Source organism: Colobus angolensis, unplaced genomic scaffold (assembly GCF_000951035.1).
Source record: "Colobus angolensis palliatus isolate OR3802 unplaced genomic scaffold, Cang.pa_1.0 Scaffold59, whole genome shotgun sequence".
Classification (NCBI taxonomy): Eukaryota; Metazoa; Chordata; class Mammalia; order Primates; family Cercopithecidae; genus Colobus; species Colobus angolensis.
In genome coordinates this window covers 4,601,294-4,607,487 of record NW_012119487.1, presented here as the reverse complement: position 1 = coordinate 4,607,487, position 6,194 = coordinate 4,601,294, and positions in this window count along the sequence as shown.

Here is a 6,194-nt window from a genome sequence, read left to right as displayed (position 1 = left end):
TAGCCAGGATGGTTTCGATCTCCTGACCTCGTGATCCGCCCATCTCGGCCTCCCAAAGTGCTTGGGATTACAGGCTTGAGCCACCGCGCCCGGCCCAGCTGTGCTTTAAACTAGGTTTTTTAGTTAGTCCAAACTCTACTCTCATACCTTTCAATTTCTCATTCATTATCCCCCTTCATCCCTCTGGTGTCCCAAATTGAGAGCTAAGTGGATTTCTATGCCCTGGGTACACATCTGATACCACAGAATTGCCACCTGTCAGAAGGTAGGTTCCATGACATTAGAATGATTTTAACTTTCAGAGGACTTTGTACTTTCTTTCTTTTTTGAGATGGAGTTTCACTCTTATTGCCCAGGCTGGAGTGCAATGGCACAATCTTGGCTCACTGCAACCTCTACCTCTTGGGTTCAGCTGATTCTCCTGCCTCAGCCTCCTGAGTAGCTGGGATTATAGACGCCAGCCACCATGCCTGGCTAATTTTTGTATTTTTAGTAGAGACAGGGTTTCATCATGTTGGCCAGGCTGGTCTCGAATTCCTGATCCACCCGCCTGGGCCTCCCAAAGTGCTGGGATTATTGGCATGAGCCATCGCACCCGGACTGACTGTGCTTTCTACGCACTAATCACTAAGGTACTTTATACTCTAGTTTACATGAATATCTTATTGTATTGTTCCTACTAGGTTATTCAATATCTCTAAGGCAGGGATACATACCTCATTCATCTTTTCTCCTCTTTTCCTAGCCCTCTTTGCTCCCTAACCCCTTCCTCAATTACATGGTGTTTATCTATAAAGAAGTAGTTGTGTAGGTAAGTGATCTATCCAGTCTTTCTTACTCTCAGCTTCAACTGCTGAAATAAATGAGTATCTAAGGTCATTTCTAGCCTTAATATGACAGTGTGTTAGGCTGACATTAACACATTCTAGAACAATTTTAAAGCATGTAATAGGTTAAAAAGTCATGCAGCCTAACCTAAAAAGCATTAAGTTATTCTAAAAAAAAAAAATCAGAGGAGGCCAGGTGCGGTGGCTCACGCTTGTGATCACAGCACTTTGAGAGGCTGAGGTGGAAGGATCATGAGGTCAGGAGATTGAGACCATCCTGGCCGACATGGTGAATCCCCGTCTCTACTAAAATACAAAAAATTAGCTGAGCATGGTGGCACATGCCTGTAGTCCCAGCTACTCGGATGGCTGAGGCAAGGGAATCTCTTGAACCCGGGAGACGGAAGTTGCAGTGAGCTGAGATTGTGCCACTGCACTTCAGCCTGGTGACGGAGTCTGTCTCAAAAAAAAAAAAAAAAAAAAAATCAGAGGAACAAACAATATAGTACAGGCATATCAGAAAATATAGTACAGGCATATTAGAATGCATATTGAAAACATAAGGCATTATTTTAACTGATTTGTGTATGATCTGAAAAGTTGCATTAATCTTTTTTTAGGGTTCATGCAAAGAGCAAAAATGTATTTGATGACTTGTCATTCTTATCTGACTGATTAAGAAACAAAAGACTGGCCGGGCGCGGTGGCTCAAGCCTGTAATCCCAGCACTTTGGGAGGCCGAGACACGAGGTCAGGAGATCGAGACCATCCTGGCTAACACGGTGAAACCCCGTCTCTACTAAAAACTACAAAAAACTAGCCGGGCAACGTGGCGGCCCCCGTAGTCCTAGCTACCCGGGAGGCTGAGGCAGGAGAATGGCGTGAATCCAGGAGGCGGAGCTTGCAGTGAGCTGAGATCAGGCCACAGCACTCCAGCCTGGGTGACAGAGCGAGACTCCGTCTCAAAAAAAAAAAAGACTATAATAACATATGCACAAAATGAATTTGAAAAAAAGTAAGTGCTTACTATATGCCACGCACTGATATTTTATATGAAATGACTCATTTGATTTTCATTATATCAGTAGAGGAAGTCAGAGCAAAGTCTAAATTTCTAGGTATTCCACATCAGAATTATTATTTTTTTTTTGTTACATAAACTAACGCATTTATTGTAGGCCAGTGATGTCTCAAAGAGCAGAGGAGTGTCTACTGGTCTTTCAACTCCTTCAGTCTTCTGATGGCGGACTGTACCTTGACAGCGGAAGTGGTATTGTACGCCCAGGCACTGCCAGCCACTGTCTTCATACAGGAACCACAGGGCCAGATCCCCAAGAGCTCATCTCTTTATCTTGGTTTTGCCACAGAAAGAGCAAGTGTACTTGGCGTGCTGGCTGATTTCAATTTTCTTCACCATTTTTCAGAGGGAGGCCCCATAGCGGGTCCCTTATTTACCTACGATCCCTACTTTCTTGGTGCGTTTGACCATATCGCCGCAAACTAGGTCAGAGCCCAGAGAGGGTCAGAATTATTAACAAAATATGAGATAAAACCAATTTGTTTAAGTTGTCTTGAAGCTACAAAATAGTGATTTTTTTTTTTTTTTGGGACAGAGTCTTGCTCTGTCGCCCAGGCTGCAGTGCAGTGGCGTGATCTCGGCTCACTGCAACCTCTGTCTCCTGGGTTTAAGCAATTCTCCTGTCTCAACCTCTTGAGTAGCTGGGATGGCAGGCATGTGCCACCATATCTAGCCACTTTTTGTATTTGTAGTAGAGATGGGGCTTTGCCAGGTTAGCCAGGCTGGTCTCAAACTCCTGGCCTCAGGTGATCCGCCTGCCTCAGCCTGCCAAAGTTCTGGGATTACAGGCGTGAGCCACCTCACCTGGCGTCATTAATCTTTTATAAATTAAAAAAAAAAAATTAGAGACAGGGTCTCACTATGTTGGCCAGGTGGTCTTGAACTCTTGGCCTCAAGCAATCCTCCTGCCTCAGCCTCCTAAAATGCTAGGATTACAGTCATGAGCCACCATGCTCGGCCTCATTTAATCTTATTTGTATTAATTCACAACAAATCTCAATACTCTAACAAGAGTAAAAACATTTGAAATAAACTTTTTAAAAAGAGCTTATTTCACTAAATTTTCAAATAATTGTTAATTTGGGAATAAAACCCAGAGTATCTTTTTTCCCCCTTGCTGAATATCCCTATTATCTTTCTTCTAAATAGACTCAGTTTCAAGAGACAAAGTATCCTCTGTATCTTTTGTTTTTTTTGAGATGGAGTCTTGCCTATCACCAGGCTGGAGTGCAGTGGCATGATCTCGGCTCACTGTAACCTCCACCTCCTGGGTTCAAGCGATTCTCCTGCCTCAGCCTCCTTAGTAGATGGGATTACAGGTGCCCGCCACCTCACCCAGCTAATTTTTTTGTATTTTTAGTAGAGACGGGGTTTCACTATGTTGGCCAGGCTGGTCTCGAACTCCTGACCTCAGGCTATCCATCCACCCTCCTTAGCCTCCCAAAGTGCTGGGATTACAGGCATGGGCCACAATGCCCGACCAACATGGAGTCTTGCTGTCGTCCAGGATGGAGTGCAGTGGTACGATCTTGGCTCATTGCAGCCTCTGCCTCCCGGGTTCAAGTGATTCTCCTTCCTCAGCCTCCGGAGTAGCTGGGACTATAGGCACGCGCCACCACCCCTGGCTAAATTTTGTATTTTTAGTAGAGACGGGGTTTCACCATGTTGGCCAGGATAGTCGTCATCTCCTGACCTCGTGATCTGCCCGCTCTGTCTCCCAAAGTGCTGGGATTACAGGCGTGAGCCACCGCTCCTGGCCTTATCTTCTGTATCTTATACTTCTAGTCTGACTGGGGAGTTCGAAACATATGACTTCTCACAGATTAGTTTTTTTATTTTTTATTTTAAACATAAGTGTTTTCTTCAAAGCCGCTCTTCTTTTTCTGTCAAATGCGTCTTTATATCACTAAAATGAATTTGGGTTTAGGGAAGCACCTCCATTTGTAACTTTTTTTTTTTTTAGCTCTTGTTGCCCGACTGGAGCGCAATGGTGTGAACTCGGCTCACTACAACCTCTGCCTCCCAGGTTCAAGTGATTCTCCGGCCTCAGCCTCCCGAGTAGCTGGGACTATAGGTGCACACCACCACGCCTGGCTAATGTTTGTATTTTTACTAGAGACGGGGGTTTCTCCACGTTGGTCAGGCTGGTCTTGAACTCCTGATCTCAGGTGATCCGCCCCCCTCAGCCTCCTAAAATGTTGGGATTACAGGCGTGAGCCACTGTATCTGACCTTTAACGTATTTTTAATTGAAACATTGACAAGATAAAAATAAACAACTTAAAAATCATATTGCTTAAGGGAACCTTTTAAGGAGCCTTACCAACTGAGGTACAACTATTAATAGTTCAAAGAAATTGGCCGGGCACGGTGGCTCATGCCCGTAATCCCAGCACTTTGGGAGACCGAGGCGGGTGGATCACGAGGTCAGGAGATCGAGACCATCCTGGCTAACACGGTGAAACCCCGTGTCTACTAAAAATACAAAAAATTAGCTGGGCGTGGTGGTGGGCGCCTGTAGTTCCAGCTACTCAGGAGGCTGAGGCAGGAGAATGGTATGAACCTGGGAGGCGGAGCCGGGATCACCCCACTGCACTCCAGCCTGGGCTACAAAGCAAGACTCCGTCTGGGGGGGATTGGCGGGGGGAAGAAATTACATTATCTAGGTTGCTTGCAATGGAAGTTAAGTTACTTGCTTCACCTAAACAAGGAAGTTGGCATGTTTGCCTAGCAACGGTCGCTAAAACCTTCTGTTGTGGAAGGTTCCCTAGGAGTGAGAAGAAGGGAGGAGGAGGAAAAGCAGGAGGAGCAGATTAATCTGTTTTTCCTAGCAGGGTACAGAGGCCTGGTTTGAGGAGGGAAAGGCTTTAAGAGATCCCTTTAGATTGGCACATGCTAACCTAAATCCCCCTGTGGTAGCTAGAAATTCACTCTCTGTAGGACTAGGGTTACTATTTAGTAGGCTGAAAAGACGATTACAGATTAAACCCAGTTCAAAGGCAGCAAATTCCAATCAATAGAAAGACATCAATAGTTCTTCTAAACAGAGGCTGAGATTTCAGGAGCAGGAGGGTGTTAACAACTAAAAAGAATTCTTCTCTGCCAAGAGTTTAGGAAGGTGTGTGATATTTCTTAAAAATAATACAAAAATACTATCTGTGATAGCGATTCCAATGTATCAAGTTAAAGGCAGAAGTGCTTCTCTTGGGGTACTGTGATGTAAACAGTGAAGAAAGGACAGAAAAACATAATCTCTGCTCTCTTGGTCAAGTTCTGAAGCAAAATAGGTGATACTGCCGAGTAGAGAGTATTAAATGGTTGTTTATTTGGGGACTCTCTTTCTCTCTTCTCTTCTAGATGATTTATTTTGAAATCAGTACTGTATGGTGTTACAATAATCCCATTTCTTCCCCCTCTCAAAAGCTAAAGAGGGTTTGGCTAAAATGAATCGTCTGAAGGGACCTCTCATTCCCCAAAACCAAACGGCACCTTTTCCACAAGGGACAAGAAACTTTCTTAAAGAGTAGCAAGGTTAGATTTCAGGAGCTCTTCGACGAGCCACATCTTTTCCTATCGTCCCCAAATGGCTCTTAGTGTTCACACAGCCCAGGAGAGACGTTTTGGAGTAGCGTGTCCGCGCCTTCGGGCTGTTTCACAGCCTTAGGAGGCTGAACTCCAAGAGGGGTGACGAGGACAAAGCTGATGAGATCCAGAACCTGGATAATATGGAAGAAGACAAATGGGGTGGGGGACAAGACGTGAAAAAGAAACCAGAGTTGGGGGACAACGGCTGAGAAAGCCAAAAGAGTAGACGTATTGCGGGGTTCGATGGAAACGACAGAAATTCCTCCAATTTACTCTCGCCATCTGGCCACTGGCCCGCTGAGCCCAAAGGCGCCGGTGCGGGAGGGCAGGCCGGACGGAGGGACCGGTTCCTCTGCTCAGGGAGTGTGAGACTTTGGGTCGCGGCGGAGAGCGTCGCCGGCCTCCCTCCCGGGCGTTGGTGGCCGGTGACTCAGAGCTTCGCTCCCGCGCCCGCCCCGCCCCTCCGCCCGCCCCGCCTTCTGAGGGAGGATCCTCGCCCTCGTCTCCGCCCCAGTCTCCGGGGCGGGCCGGAGCCTGAGGAAGAGGAAGGGGACGAGGACAACGAGCGACTGGGCGGCGGAGGACGAGGAGGAGGAAGAGGAGGCAGACCAACAAGATGGCCCCTGCTGCAGGAGCAGCCTCAGCAGCAGCAGGTGGGAGGCCGGAGGCGGTGCTGGCGGTGGCGGCGGCAGCCGTGGCCCGGCG